We start from the raw sequence: 16,091 nt of genomic DNA on the forward strand, positions 1-16,091 counted from the left end.
TCCAGACTGATGCATAAAATCCTTCAACCACACAACTGCCCTCGCACAGACACCTCGTATTAAAACAATTTGCTTCACCTAAGTATCAAGTCCCCAAGCACCAAGGCACACCCTTACCCGGGAAACACAACCACCGCATGGATGACCACTAGTCCACAAGGTCCTGAAAGGATTGCCCTGTTCCACATCCATGCCATCTTAACCCAAGCATACAGAGAAGCTATACCAATATACCAGGACTGGTTAAACAGAGAGAGCTTAAAATGTACGACCCCTTGCTTTGAGTGGTGTGGTGTCTCGGGAACTTGTAGCACTGAAGCTGGAAGTTGGCGTGTCCTGACTGACAAGCCGGGATTTCTGAAGCCTCCAGGGTACACACGAGTTGCCAAATGGGAGGTAAGAAAGGATTTAGTGAGGACTTGACTTTGTGCTTGGGTACGTGATGTACACCCTCTTATGAGAGACGGCTCCAGCTAGTCTGGGAGTTAAAAAAAATTTAAAAAGATAATTTGCTGGAAGTTTGCGAGTGCTGCCACTTCGTGGTCTCACGGAGGAAGTGTCATACCAGCACAACCCCAGAGACGGTGCTTGAGCTGTACCGGGCCATTTCTGGCATGTCCCGGGACAGCATTTTGGCTAGCAGGGTTAGCCGCACTGTCCTGAAGCTTTTTTCCGGGTAGTTTCATTGTCTGATACTCTCGCCTTTGTTTTCAGTGTCTGGCCTTCCCTACCAGGATGGATTTCTAGCCTGGCACTGCTCTCCAAAGACTGCGGCGTCCCACCCCAGCACCACATCGCACACCCCTGCACTTCATGTGCTGTGACTCTGAGGAGTTCGTGGTGGAGACCTTCCTGGGGAGCACAGCCAGAGCTGCTGTCACTCACACAGCTGTCTGCACCTCCAGTAACAAGTGAGATCCCCGCATCCCCATGTTCACTCTTGAAAATGTTGGTCTGTACCTCCGTACTACAAATGAAAGCAGCTTCTCTACCTCTAGAAAGTGTAAGAACATGGGGAAAAAAAAACGCATCAAAATATTTAGTTATTGTCAAATGCTGTGACATTTATGGTGTGTGTCCTTGGGAAGATGAATAGAGTATAAACATCCTGAGTTTATTCCACTTACCCTCAGGAATCTGGATCTTCTGAACATCATGAAAATAGATGTTTATGTTATTGTTGTTGTTGTTATTATTATTGCACATGGAGACCTTGATCATGCCTGTACCAGAGTGATTTTTGACAATGTATTTTAGTAACAGAAACAGCCACCTTGTGGAAAGGAAATTGTCATTTTATAACTCCTTCCATCATATATTTTTAAGACAATTCCATATCAATATTAAAATACTACAGCAAGAGGTGTTGCCTAGTACTAAGCAGCAGCGGTAATACACATGCTGGGGATTTGGTTTTATGACCATTTTATACTGTTGTGAATTCACTGCATTTTGTGCTCTACTAAAAAGTTTCACTGGAATTGCTACCAGCATCTAAACCACAAACCCAAAAACCTGGTCATCTTAATGTGCCATAGACTGAAATCTCTAACTTAAAGCAGACAGTGTTTCTGAGCACTGTGGGTGAAACAGAAGTGTAAATCAGTCATTCAGGAGTGCTGTGGTGTACAGTGCCACATAGCCTGGAGATATTTTTGTCCTATAGACTCAGCTAATGATACAGGAATCATCGGTTAAATATATCTGCTCCTCATGCTCATGTCACGCAAGACTTCTGCAGCCGTATCACTGTTAGGTTTGCCTGGGAAAGACAGGTCCTTGGGGAGTTGCACAGCCATGGCAGAGGCAGGTGAGAGGGACACCCATCCACATGCAAGGGGCATGTCCCTGGGGAGGCACATACTTGGGCAGAGCTGGGCCACCAAATCCCCTCCCACGGTATGAGCCGTGACATTCAAAGAGCACAGCCAGATAGGGGGGACACACTCTCAGTAACAGTGATGAGCCATATACAAACAGCGATACAAACCCCTGATGCTCTTTGACGCAAGTAATCCTGGTTTTCAAAGCACTCCCAGACCGAGTGGCACTGTGCGAAGCCCTTCCTTCCTGCTGACAGCAGGCGTGCCACATCAGCAGACCCCAGCTCGTTTCTGAAACTCTTGTGATCCATTTCAGATTCCTACTTCCTAATTTAGTGGCTAAGCTAAGTGACCTACCCAACAAAGTTTCATTTCCCAGCGTCTAAAGGACAGCAGATGTATTTCCTGGTTAGCTAATCTCAAAAGCCATTGCTGTTTCCCCTCTTCTAAACCAACTGATTTGTTTATTTGAGGGAATTATTTGATTTCCCAAATATTCCCCTTGTCCTGGCAGCGTTGGCATGTAGTGTTTTGTTGGTTTATCTGTTCATTATTAAATCACAATATGATTTCTTATTTTCCCACAGCTGAGGAGGACTGGATCTCTTTAGGAACAAATTAAATCCAGACAGTGCAGGCAGTTCCTTTAACAAAGTCTTTCTTTGTGTTTAAGAAGATACGGTGAAATATTTCCTAAACGCTCAGATTACACACCACGCTCCCTTCAGCAAGTTTTATCTAATCATTTATAAAAACAGACTGTAAGAAAGAAAAAAAACATGGGAAGGCAGCGTCCAGCTGGCCACTCCCATCAGAGCTTCTGCCCCTCCTGGCTCTGCACTTTTGTTCCTGCAGATTCGTACTTTCGAGACCAGTTGTTTTGCCCAAGTTCCTCGTTACAAATATGCACTTATGTGTCTTGTGGAGCATCATCCATAGGTTTCACAAGTTTGTGCTGTGCCCAGTGCACGTCCAGTGATGGGCAGCCAGTGTGCTGTCCTCCTTGCCTGGCTGAGCAGAGGTCACTGGCAAGTTGGAGAAATGAAAGTACGCTGGGAGGGAGCGGGTCTGGCTGTCACATCCTGAGGCCTCCTGCGGGTGTGTGGGATCTGGCTGCTGGAAGCACAGACCCCTGCGGCGTGAATGTGGGGCTGCCCCTTCACTCCTGGGAGCCAGCGGCAGTTTGCTGTTGATTTTAAGGGATGTGTAATCAGCTCTGAAAACCAAGATGTTTGTTTACTCAAAGTTATGGGATTTTTTTAAATTTTTGCTTTTGGTGGTAAGTTCTAGGGTTGCTTTGCATATAGAGTGGGTAATTTTCCAATCTTATTTATATAGTCGTAGTAGTAATATTGGTATAATCCTCTTTTATTTCATGTTGGTTAGAAGGAGATGAAGAAAAGCAATTTTGTGACTCCAAACACAAAGGCCAAAGCTGTGCTGCAAGCTCTCATTCCTGACCAGCTAAGCCAAACTATGAGAACAGAACTGACTTGGGTGGAATCATAGCCCAGAGCATCCACAGGTCTGGAAATCACTGGTCAGTTTGAACTTCTTGTATTCATTACGTAAGTGAATTACACACACCTCGATTCTGCTGTATGACACCCTTATCCTTGGAAATTTTTACATTCTTAGTAAAACAAGAAGATGATGCAGATAATGGAAAAACTGAGTAACTCTTGTTCCTGGCACAATGGAAAAGTCAGCATATAGAATAAGCCCTTGTGTGCTGATCATAAATCGTCTTGATAAATCTTACAGGAGTTACTGTGTGGGCTGTGAGGCTGTACACGGGATAATGAACAGCCAGCTTCACGTACGTGTTCAAAACACACTTAGCTCAATATCTGATCCCTTGTAAAGCACAAATCAAATTATATATGAGAATAAATACTCAAGTAATTATTTTTTTAAATTTTTTTAACCTAAAAAACCTGAAACAATTAAATGCTTTGAAGGCAGGAAGCAAATAAAGGTGTTTGAGCATCCACCCCTTAAAAGAGGTGTATAAAGAAACAGCTGACAGATTTGACAAACCAACATTCAGCAGAGTTCCAGGGAGAGAACAAAGCCACGTTGTCTACAGTGTCCTCACATGGAAGTCATCACCCTGCCAGCTCGATGCCTTGCCTGACCACCATGGGCCAGGGAGGACAGAAAGGATGCTGTGCAGCCAGGATACAGCCCATGGACTGTACGAATTAAAGGCCAGCATCTGGGCATGGCTTAGAAGCCACTGCAGACTCTGGGTTGTAGATGCAACATACCCTGTGTGGGAATCACTACTGTGAGCATTTCCGCATAACCTTGACCTTGAAACACGTGAGCAGTCTGAACACACCCATGCTTAAGTATAGCATCAGGGATCCAGGGAACAAGCTGCTTCTGCTCTGCTTTACACCAGATGAACTTTCATTGCCGTGCTTGCTGCTGTGCCAGAGGAGTTTCATGTTTCCACCGTTGTGTTAGCGTTAGCTACCAGGAATGGAGACTGGTTTTTGAAATGCCTTGATGTGCAGGGTGCTGGGGACTAGACAGTGTTCCCACCAGCTGATACATTCTGGGTGCAGTGACAATAGAAAATGGCTATTTGTTGTGGAGTAATTATACATGAGGTTTTCGACACTGGCTCTGTCAATCGTCTCTCTCATCATAATAGTCCTTAAAAAATAAGTGGAAAAGCTCACCTGCTCATGTTATTGAAGAAAGAAACAAATGAGGCTCCTTCTATCACTTTTAGGGGGACAGGGTTTGATCAGATTTTACACGGTCATGTGTTATAAGGTGTAACTCAAAATACCACTTGTAATGGGTCTGCCTGAGATGCAGCCCTCATTGTGCTATGTAGTGGTAGCTACATAACACACCAGTGTTTTGACTGCTGCTAAGTAGGGCTCACGCAGCATCAAGGCTGTTTCCCCAACATTTCCCCAGTAGGCTGAGGGTGGGTAAAAACTTGGGAGGGGATATAGCCAGGACAGCTGACCCAAACTGACCAAAGGGATATTCCATACCACATGACGTCTGCTCAGCAATATAAGCTGGGGAAAACAGGAAGAAGGGGGGACATTCATTTCACGTTTGTCATCCAGAGCAACTGCTATGTGTACTGGAGCCCTACTTCCCAGGAAGTGGCTGGACATCACCTGCTGATGGGAAGTAGAGAACAAGATCTTTTGTTTTGCTTTTGCTTCTGCACGTGGCTTTTGCTTCATTAAACTGTCTTTATCTGGCCCATGTGCCTGTTACATTTTCTCTTCCTTGTCCAGTTGAGGGGGTGAGAGTGACAGAGTGGCTTTGGTGGGCACCTGGCATCTGGCCAGGGCTAAACCACCACAGTCTTTTTGGGGCCCAATGTGGGGCATGATAATGGCAGTTTTTGTATTAAGTGTGCTGTAGGTGTATGTCTTGGTTTGAAAAGACAGGTGTCTGTGGAGGAAAGCAGGAGCCTCCCTTGAAATGGAAAGTGCAACCCCCTTCCCTCCAAATTATTATAATTTTGAAATTAACGGGCCTTCAGGCAAAGATATGGGGAATAGGAATAACAGTTCTTTACTAATATATATATATATAACACAAGGCAGGGAAAAACAAACAACCCACTGGTTTACACTGACAGAGTCAGGAATACAACCTGACACCCTGTTAGGGTGGCAGTAGCAGTCCGATAAGATGCTGGCTGCAGTCCTCCTGAAGTGATGGATATAGTTCTGTGGAAGCAGCAATCAGCTAAAAGAGTCTGGTCTTCCTCCGAAGGTCCAGTGGTCGGTAGGTAGCTCTTGTCCTCTGGAACTCCAGTGGGGGGGAAAAAGCTCCTCTGGGAATCCAGTGGAAGAAAGGCTGCTAGGGTGTTCGAAATCTCCGTTTTTATTTGGCATGGACTGCTTGGCTCCTTCCCCCCCCTCCCCGGGCGGAGCATCTCACAATGGGATGGGGAGTCGTGAGGCAGTTCCTTGATGGGCCATTAACAGGAGATAGCCCAGGAGCGAGTTACCGATGGGTCAGGCGATAAGGCATTGTTGTGCCCAGTAACAGGAGATAGTCCAGAGGGGGGAGGCAGGGAGCACTGCCCCACCTGGTCTCAACAGCTCCTGAAGATGGTAATAGAATATATTTTTTTTCTTTTGGCACATTTTACACTGTAACCCAGGACACTGTAGTACTTATTAAGTGGCAAACTCCTCTGCAGGTCACAGAGTTTGTTAGTTGCAGTACTTATTTCTTTGTTTTGCTCTGCTTGGGAACATGCTAGCACAAACAATGGCTATGTGCTTTGGTCTCACATTGATGGCTTTATTGTGCTGGGGAAGCTGTTTTGTGGGGAAGATGAAAGAGCTTGGGAGCATGCTAGTACAAACAGTAGCTATGTGCTCTGCCCTGGTATTGATGGCCTTGTTGTGCTTCGGGAGCTATATTGTGGAGAAGATGAGAGAATCCGTCTCCCTCTCCCTACCTGAAATTGATGTAGATGATTTTGTTATGCAGGTTTCCAAGGTTCTCGTTCACCCTTATGTGAGTTGTTTAATACTACTTATTAATACTTCTGGCATGGTATGGGTTTTGTGAAATCTGGCATCATCCTGGTGTAAGAGAAGACAGCTTTTGGGTCAGGCAACACTGAAAAGTGCTCTGAGGCAGCCGGTCCCTGGGTGGCAGGGTGTGTGGAAGGATTTGGGCAGATTCTTAGGATGATTATCACCCCCTATAACCTGGGACTTCACACCTGAACAGGCAAGCGATCCTGGCAAACTAACGCACCACCTGATAGAAGGGTGCCTTACCTACCCCAATGAAAACCAGCAGCTTCCAGCTCTGTACTGGGGCCTGGCCTGTGCCTATCAAGCCACAGTTCAATACTCTCAGAGGACTGTGGCTGAGGCAGGGACCCAAACTACATCTGAGGACACCATGGCTGAGATAGGAACCCAAACAACAACAACTACAGTAACTGCCCCAGTAGCGAAGAAGAAACAGTGGATAAGGAAATCAACAGGTCCGTATCCTCCATTAATGAGGGAGGAAGAAGTATCTGATCAAGAAGCCGGTCCTTCGACAAAGAAACCAGAGGAAGAAGTGACAGAAATTAAACAGGAAGCAGAAACTACTCAGTCCTTAACCTCATCAGAACTTCAAGACATGCAGAAAGATTACAGCTCCCAGTTGGGTGAGCGGATTGCTGCCTGGATGCTCCGATGCTGGGGCTGACAGTCCGCAGCTGGAACATAGGGAAGCCCAACAGCTGGGATCCCTTGCTAGAGACTGGGGAATTGAGAGAGGAATTGGAAAAGAGACAGCAATTTGCAGTCTCTGGAGACGGCTGCTCTCAAGTGTAAAGGCAAGATATCCATTCAAGGAAGATCTTGCAAACTCACCAGGAAAGCGGACTACTGCAGATGAAGGCATCCAGTACCTGAGAGAACTAGCAGTGCTGGAAACCATCTACAGTGATCTGGACAAAGATGAGGTCCCCAAAGATCCAGAGGATGTCCTGTGCACACGGGCCACGTGGAGGAAGGTGGTTCAAAGTGCCCCTGTGTCATATTCTAGCAGCTTGGCTTCAATGTATTACCCAAATATGGATACACTGACTGGAAAAAGTATCTGCTTGGCTCCGAAACTTTGAAGAAAATCTGTGTACCTCATTCTTACGAGACAGCACCTTAGCTGTCAGGGGTGCCCCAACAAGACAGTCCTCTCCTATGCCGGTCAGAGGGAAAGGAAGCCCCAGATGTATGCCACGTGGTGCACTCTGGTTTTTCCTGCGTGACCAGGGGGAGGACATGAGGAAGTGGGATGGTGAACCCACCTCTAAGCTGGAAGCCCATGTACGTGAACTGAGAGGGAAGACAGCTGTTAAGAAGGGATCACCCAAGAAGTCTGTCAGTGTAGTTTCTGCAAAAACACAAGAAGGCAATCAACGATCTCCCAGACATAAAAGATCTGAGATCACCTCCCTTGATCCTGATGAGGGAACTTCTGGTCTGGTACTGCAAAGGTCAGACAACGAATATTCTGATGCGGAACAGGAATAGAGGGTCCCTGCCTTTGGCCAGGAGAAGGAAAGGGATGACCAAGTATACTGGACTGTGCGGATCCGATGGCCTGGCAGTATTCGGTAGATACTGGTGCACAGTGTACGCTGGTGCCATCAGGGTATAGGGGCACAGAACGCATCTGGATCTCAGGAGTGACAGGAGGATGCCAAGAATTATCTGTATTGGAGGCTGAGGTGAGCCTAACAGAGGACGAATGGGAAAAGCACCCCATCGTGACTGGCCCAGAGGCCCCTTGTGTAGGAGACTATCTAGCAGAGAGAGAGCATACCTAATATGGACATAGAGGAAATAAGGGGTGAATAGTAGGTACTAACAGACACTGTCGCATAGAACTTGTAACCAGTTGCATAAGTAAGGTAACTGCATGCTGGGCGGGTGGACAAAGCGGGATAGCCAATCTGAAAATGCATGATCACATGTACAGAAATAAAACAGTATATAAGACACAGCCAAATGTTCAATAAACGGCTTTTGCTTGAAACCATATTGGTTGGTGTACAGAGTCTGTCCTTGCACGACCACAATTGATGATCCTGACGTGATAACGATTAAGGAGGCTTGATCGCACATCAGAGGCAGGCAAGGGGCCAGTCAGGGGGGAGAACACAAACTTCTCCCGGCATCCGAGAGACGGGAAGTGTGCACATGAATCACCTGGGAAATTGCAGGTGAGTGACCGGGAAGAATGGGAATCCCTCTAAGTAAAGAGGAAGAAAAAGTTTGGGAAATACTACTATTTATACTCTCTAAGAGAGATGTGAAGATTGATAAACAAACTGTGACTAAATTGTTGCACTGGGGACAAAGATGGGGATTTTTCAAAACCCTGAACGTCTTTGAATCCGGAATATGGGTCGATATGGGTCAGGACTTGTGGGACTTGGTCAGTGCTGGCTCGAAGGAAGCAGCTAATCTCGCTCCCACCTGGAGACAGATTAAGACCGCTTTGGAGGATATTAAAACAGAGAAACGAGTAGTGCTTTTGGCGCATCAGGCTTTGACCTCGGAAGCTGAGGCTCCTAACGAGTTGTGAGCGTATCCTGTGGATGCCCAATGATTTTTCGAGGGGGAGGATTATGGAGTAATTCCTACTGCACCACCTTTACCGTCCGTGCCTGCACCACCTTTACCATTCGCGCCTGCACCGCCTTTACCGTCCAAGCCCCTGCCAGATGACTCCCCCGTGGAGAATGCACCAATGGAAACAGAGCCTGAGGAGTTTAAGTCACAACCGATACAAGACGAGCCTGAATCGTCTTCTTCTGCTTCTCCTACTAACCATGAGCTACATAAGGAGTTATTACGGCAGAAGGAACAACTAAAGCATATAATGCAGATTGTGCAACAATTAGTGGGGGGAGCTGGAGGTGCAGGAGGAGCGACAAGCAGACCCTTAGATTAAGAAACTAAGTTTTCAGAAATGTGCCGCTTAACCGATCTGCCGGGGGAAGCGGCAAGCAGACCCTTAGATTTAGAAACAACTATGTTCTCAGAAATGCGCCGCTTAACCGATCCGCCTGGGAAAGAGCAGACAGAGGGTTGCGGGGGGGGGGAATGGAAAGCAGGAGTGGCCCTCCCGAACCATGATCCTGCTCAGAGATGGCAAGGGATAATAAAAGAAGCTATAATTGAGGGCGAATTTGTTCCTAATGCTTTCCCAGTGATCACGCCGGATCCCGCTTGCCCGCAACATCAGCAGTGGGCCCCATTAGATTGGAAACTCATTCGCGAGGCACAAAAGTCAATTCAACAGTGGGGTTTGCAAAATCCGTATGTACAAGCCACAGTTGATTCTATATTTTCGGGCCAGTTGTTGACACCCTTTGACTGTATTAAGCTGACTGAAATGCTCTTAACCCCTACGCAACGGTTGTTGTGGCAGGCAGATTGGGAGTCTCGAGTCGATCTTGCAATATTATGAAATCTTGACCACAATCCAAACGATCCCTTGTTTGTGGCCACAAAGGATATGCTGTTATGAAAGGGTCCGTTTGCTGACCCCCAGATACAGGCACAACTCGACCCTGCCATTTTTGCAACAGTCACAAGCTCTGGCCACGGCCGCGATAAAATAAGTCCCACAAATGGGAAAACCACGGCCACCATATACAACCGTTAAACAGGGGGATCAGGAGTCATTTGTAGAATTTTTGGATCGCTTGAGGGCAGCATTAGATGCGGCACCCGGGCTAACTGCAGACATGAAGGCTACACTTGGCATGGAATTGGCAACCCAAATGCAAATTGCACATGTCGAAAGTTAGTTGTAGCCCTTCCCAAAACAGCTACATTAATAGACATGATAGAAGCCTGCTCTAAAGCTTCATCGTTAGAAGAGGAAAAAAGAGCAACGGTGCATGCCAAGGCCCAGGCGCAGGCATTGGCCATTGCTCTCAAACAGTTTATACCGAAAGAAAAAGGGGATAAGGGACTGAGGTCACAAAATTGCTTTCTTTGTGGACAAAGAGGTCATTTTAGGCGAGAGTGTCCCAATAACAAAGAGAAAAAGGAACCAACAATTAGCAGCAACAACGGGGGACCATCGGCAGGTACAGGCCTTGCTGGGGCATGTCATCATTGTCAAAGACTTGGGCATAGGGAGAATGAATGTTGGTCGCGTTTTAGAAGGGATGGACCCCCCTTGCCCCACGAGCTTCAGGGGCGGGAAACTGGAAAACAAGTGCAGGGAGAGGGAGCGCGATGACACCAATACCCTCTCAAGGGCAGGCTGCCTGGCCGGTATGCGATCCGCAACGGCCGGAAGTGCCGGAGTGTACGTGGTCACTGCCGTCCCAATCACCATAGAAGACAAACAAGTTCATGTAGTTCCATCCACAGCTAATGGGCCATTAGGTAATGGACTGAGTGCTTTGTTATTGGGACGATCTTCTACTTCCAGGCAAGGTATCTTAGTAATCCCCGGTGTAATCGATGCAGACTATACTGGAAATATAGGAATCATGGTACGGGCGATACGACCTCCAGTTCACATTCCCGAGCAGACGAGACTAGTGCAACTTGTGCCTTTCTGCACTTGTGTGCCTCACCTGGGAGTGGACACTAGAGGGGCTGGAGCATGTGGTTCGACGGGATCTCCTCAGGTATATTTGACCATGCTAATTACCGAAAAGAGGCCTGTAAAAGTGGTAACATTTAAGGGGCCAGAAGGAAACACCATGCACTGTAATGTTGCTTTACTGGATACCGGGGCAGATGTAACCATTGTTCCCGGGTCGGCACGGCCCCATAATTGGCCCCTGGCCAGTTTGAATACACCAATAATGGGAGTGGGCGGAGCACAGCTGACTCGCATCAGTGATGAATTTGTAATGGTATGGCCTGAGGAGGAACCCTCGAACAGGGCTAAGGTTCAGCCTTACGTTATGAACAATTCAATATGGTTAATTGGACATGATGTGTTGTCACAATGAGGCATTCAAATGTCAAATGAGGGTTTTGTGGGGCGGCCATTGAGGGGCGACCAATCCTGAAATTATCATGGGTGTCTAAAGAGCCAGTCTGGATTGATTAATGGCCGCTATCAGATGAAAAGCTCGCCCATGTGGAAGAATCGCATGGAGAAGGAATCAAATTCAGAAGAAGACCCTGGCGGTTCAACACTATTGGTCACCATTGACGAAGCCATCTACATGCCCTGAACATAAAGGGCAGTGTTGACCTTGGGTATTGGTTGCACGTGGCCTGTGTGGGGTAGAGTGTGGAAGTCATATCAAGGTTCCGGTATTATGGTCAGTGTGGCCTTGACAGTGGGAAAAGGTAAAAAAAGGAAAGATGGCTAGTTTGGAAGCATAGGCAGGAGCAGAAACAGAAGGAAAAACAACGAAAACACAAGAAGCAACAACAGGTCTATCAAAGATAAGGATCTTAAAGTTTGTAATATGGGGCATTTTAGGGGTAGTTGGTAGCGCAGCCATTCATCAGATTAATCCCAGGCGTACTAGTCTGGTTGGCGCACGTATGGAAGGAGCTATCCCCCGTGCTTCCCGGTGCCGCAATAAAGAATACCTGCTTAATAACACTGAGTTGTTATTGAGTTTTCTCAGATTCAGTTGACAACCCAGATGCGACAGCCTCTGTCCGGCTGCAGAAGCCGCTGAGGACAGGGACTCCCTAGGCGCGCCCCGGGACCTTTTCTCGGAGGGACTCCCTGACTCATCTGGCTTGCTGCAGGGGCAGACAAGGACCATCTGTGGAAAACGGTGTTCTTTCTGGTTCTGGTTCAGGTATACCCTCTGGAAGGTGTCCGTAAAACGTAGGAGACGTCCTACGATGGGCACCGTACATCTGGCAAGATAATTGTCCTGGGTTACAGTGTAAAATGTGCCAAAAGAAAAAAAAATATTCTATTACCATCTTCAGGAGCTGTTGAGACCAGGTGGGGCGGTGCTCCCTGCCTCCCCCCTCTGGACTATCTTCTGTTAATGGGCACAACAATGCCTTATCGCCTGACCCATAGATAACTCGCTCCTGGGATATCTCCTGTTAATGGCCCATCAAGGAACTGCCTCACGACTCCCCATCCCATTGTGAGATGCTCCGCCCGGGGGGGGGGGGGGGGGGGGGGGGGGGAAGGAGCCAAGCAGTCCATGCCAAATAAAAAACGGAGATTTTGAACACCCTAGCAGCCTTCTTCCACTGGATTCCCAGAGGAGCTTTTCCTCCCACTGTAGTTCCAGAGGACAAGAGCTACCTGCCGACCACTGGACCTTCAGAGGAAGACCAGACTCTTTTACCTGATCACTGCTTCAACAGAACTACATCCATCGCTTCAGGAGGACTGCAGCCACCATCTTATTGGACTGCTACTGCCACCCTAACAGGGTGTCAGGTTGTATTCCTGACTCTGTCAGTGTAAACCAGTGGGTTGTTTGTTTTTTCGCTGCCTTGTGTTATATATATATATATATATATTAGTAAAGAACTGTTATTCCTATTCCCCATATCTTTGCCTGAAGGCCCGTTAATTTCAAAATTATAATAATTTGGAGGGAAGGGGGTTGCACTTTCCATTTCAAGGGAGGCTCCTACCTTCCTCAGCAGACACCTGTCTTTCAAACCAAGACAAAAATGTACTCTACACTGCAGCTGGACAGCATAGTCTCACCTGGAGCCTGTGGCAGAAAACATCAGGAGAAACCTGAGGTCGACCATTAGGGTTTTGGAGCCAAGGATATCGAGGATCAGAACCCCACTACACCTCGACTGAAAACGAGATACTATCAGCATATGAGGGGGTTCGAGCCACTTCAGAAGTTGTTGGTACGGAAGCATCTCTCCTCTTGGCACCACGATTGCCTGTGTTACACTAAATGTTCAAAGGAGTCATGCCTTCTATGCATCACGCAACCAGTGCTACATGGAATAAGTGGGTAGCATTGATCACCCAATGAGCTCGACTGGGAAAACCCAACCATCCAGGAATCCTGGAGGAAATCACGGACTGGCCAGAAGGCAGAGATTTTGGAGCCTTGCCTGAGGAGATGGCTTGTGCCCAAGAGGCACCACCATATAATGAGTTATCAGAAGATGAAAGGCGTTATGCTTGGTTTACGGATGGATCTTGTCGTGTGGTAGGAAACCGTCAGAAGTGGAAAACTGCTGTGTAGAATCCCACACGACAAGTCATTGAGGCTGCTGAAGAAGGTGAGTCAAGTCAGTTTGCAGAAGAAAAAGCTATCCAACTAGCCCTGGAGATTGCAGAGAGAGAAAAGTGGCCAGTACTCTATCTCTACCTGGATGGTGGCTAATGCCCTATGGGGTTGGCTACAGCAGTGGAAGACGACTAATTGGCAGCAGAGGGGTAAACCTATCTGGGCTGCTGCACTATGGCAGGCTATTGCAGCTCAGGTAGAAAACATGACTCTAAAGGTACGTCATGTAGATGCTCACATGCCCAAAAGCTGTGCCACAGAAGAACATCAAAACAATGAACAGGTAGACAAGGCTGCCAAAACTGAAGTAGCTCAGGTGGACCTGGACTGGGAGCGTAAGGGTGAGCTATTTGTAGCTCGATGGGCCCATGAAACATCCGGACATCTAGGAAGAGATGCAACATACAGATGTGCTCATGATCGAGGGGTGGACCTGACTATGGAGGCCATTACGCAGGTTACTCATGAATGCGAAACATGTGCTGCAAGCAAACGAGCCACACGAGTAAAATCTCCCTGGAATAGAGGGCGGTGGCTGGATTTTTGATATGGTGAGGCCTGGCAAATTGACTATATTGGACCACTGCCACGAACACATCAAGGCAAGTGCTGCATACTCACCATGGTGGAAGCAACTACTGGTTGGCTAGAAACATACCCTGTAAACCATGCCACTGCCCGAAACACCATCTTAGGCCTCGAAAGGCAAATTTTGTGGTGACATGGCACCCCAGAAAGAATTGAATCAGACAATGGGATACATTTCGAAATAACCTAATAAACACTTGGGCAAAGAAACATGGCATTGTGTGGGTGTATCACATCCCCTATCACCCACAAGCTTCTGGAAAGATTGAACGATATAATGGACTGTTAAAGACTATGTTGAAAGCATTGGGCCACAGAGCATGGAAGCACTGGGACGTAAATTTAGCAGAAGCCACTTGGCTAGTTAATACCAGAGGATCTGCTAACTGTCCTGGTTCTGCCCAAACAAAACCTCTGTATACTGTGGGAGGAGATAAAGTCCCCATAGTGCACACGAGAAAGTGGCTGCGAAAGGTGGTGTGGGTTGCTCCTCCCATGGGAAAAGGCAAACCCATTCATGGGATTGTCTTTGCTCAAGGCCCTGGGTGTACTTGGTGGGTAACGCAGAAGGATGAGGAGACCCAATGTGTGCCCCAAGGAGACTTAACCTCTGCCAAAAAGTAATTTGTATGTTGTAGGAAGTAATGTAGCAGGAGTGACCTGGACTCACAAAGAGTCAGTTGTTGTGAAAACGGGGAAATCAATCCGATCTTGTGCGGCGGGCACCGAATATGCGACAGACACAAATTGGGAGACAAATAGTAATAATTTATTTACAGCAACATTTACAGGTTCTTTTGGATTGCCGGTGATAAATTAAAAGCTACAGGTATAACTAAAGGTTTATCACTAATATAACAACACACACCATACGCACACGTACACACTAACAACAATAACAACTTGCCCGCTGTAGGCCCGGCTGCTTGGCAAATAGACAAGCCCGTCAAACAGGGATACAGTGGAACAAGAGACAGTAAAGCCCTGACAAACAAGAAGCAAGGATACACTCAGGGAAGCATAGAAATTCACCTGAAGAAAAAATGTGAAATACACCCGGAGAGGAAAAGTATATTTCTCAGTGTTAGCTGAGGTAAATAATATTAACCACACGATGTCCCAAGTGGGGGTGATGGAGAAGGAGCAAATTCGTCAATCTGTCCAGTCATTGGTATGGTTCAGAGTTGATCCTGTCCCGATTTTTGGGCCAAAATTAGGGTGATATTTATACGTGAATTTTTTCATTACATCACCAGGGTATACATGCGGGTTGAGATGACTATTGACAATCGCTTATGTTAATGCCACAAAGTCCATTCATGGATGGAGGTAACGGCTTCTATTGTTCAGGGCAAAGAGAATGGGGGACTGGGACCATGAGGCCTCCACCCTGTCTCACACTCCTCCAGGCATCCAGATAACACCAGATACCGATCTAGTGATGGTTGCCAGCTGCCCAGTGCTTGCCACTTCCTGAATTTCATGCTTCCAGGCATGCAGCTACATGGTGTACATGACTTGGACTTTGTGATTAACTTTGCGCTCTCTCTACACGAGTTTTGCAAGGAACCAGAAGAGTGCAGCAATGACCAAAAGCAAGCTGGTGCTGGTGCCCGACAATCAAACATACTGCTTCTCCTGTCCTGAACACTCATCTTGACAGATGGGACCCAGGTTGTAGACTTGGGGGAAAAAAGACTATCTGTCTGCTAAATGACAAGGGATAGTAGTTAATGAGAATGTATAAATCTCTATGTTGGGGATAAAGATGGTTTAAGTACATAGCTTCAGTTGTAAGCATTGGTAAGAAGGATGTGCATTAAATTATGTGGTACCTGAGCATGAGACAAACAGTATGGAATAAGGGGTGGATATTGTAATGGGTCTGCCTGAGATGCAGCCCTCATTGTGCTGTGTAGTGGTAGCTAGACAACACACCAGTGTTTTGA

At 47.1% G+C, this 16,091-nt stretch overlaps 1 pseudogene; it reads left to right on the forward strand.

The window, feature by feature from the left end:
- The first annotated feature begins 6,071 nt into the window (after positions 1 to 6,071).
- Positions 6,072 to 7,858, forward strand: LOC147414889 (uncharacterized; annotated as a pseudogene).
- Positions 7,859 to 16,091: the final 8,233 nt, after the last annotated feature.

The sequence above is a fragment of the Leptosomus discolor genome, chromosome 9 (genome assembly GCF_034619465.1).
Source record: "Leptosomus discolor isolate bLepDis1 chromosome 9, bLepDis1.hap2, whole genome shotgun sequence".
Taxonomy (NCBI): Eukaryota; Metazoa; Chordata; class Aves; order Leptosomiformes; family Leptosomidae; genus Leptosomus; species Leptosomus discolor.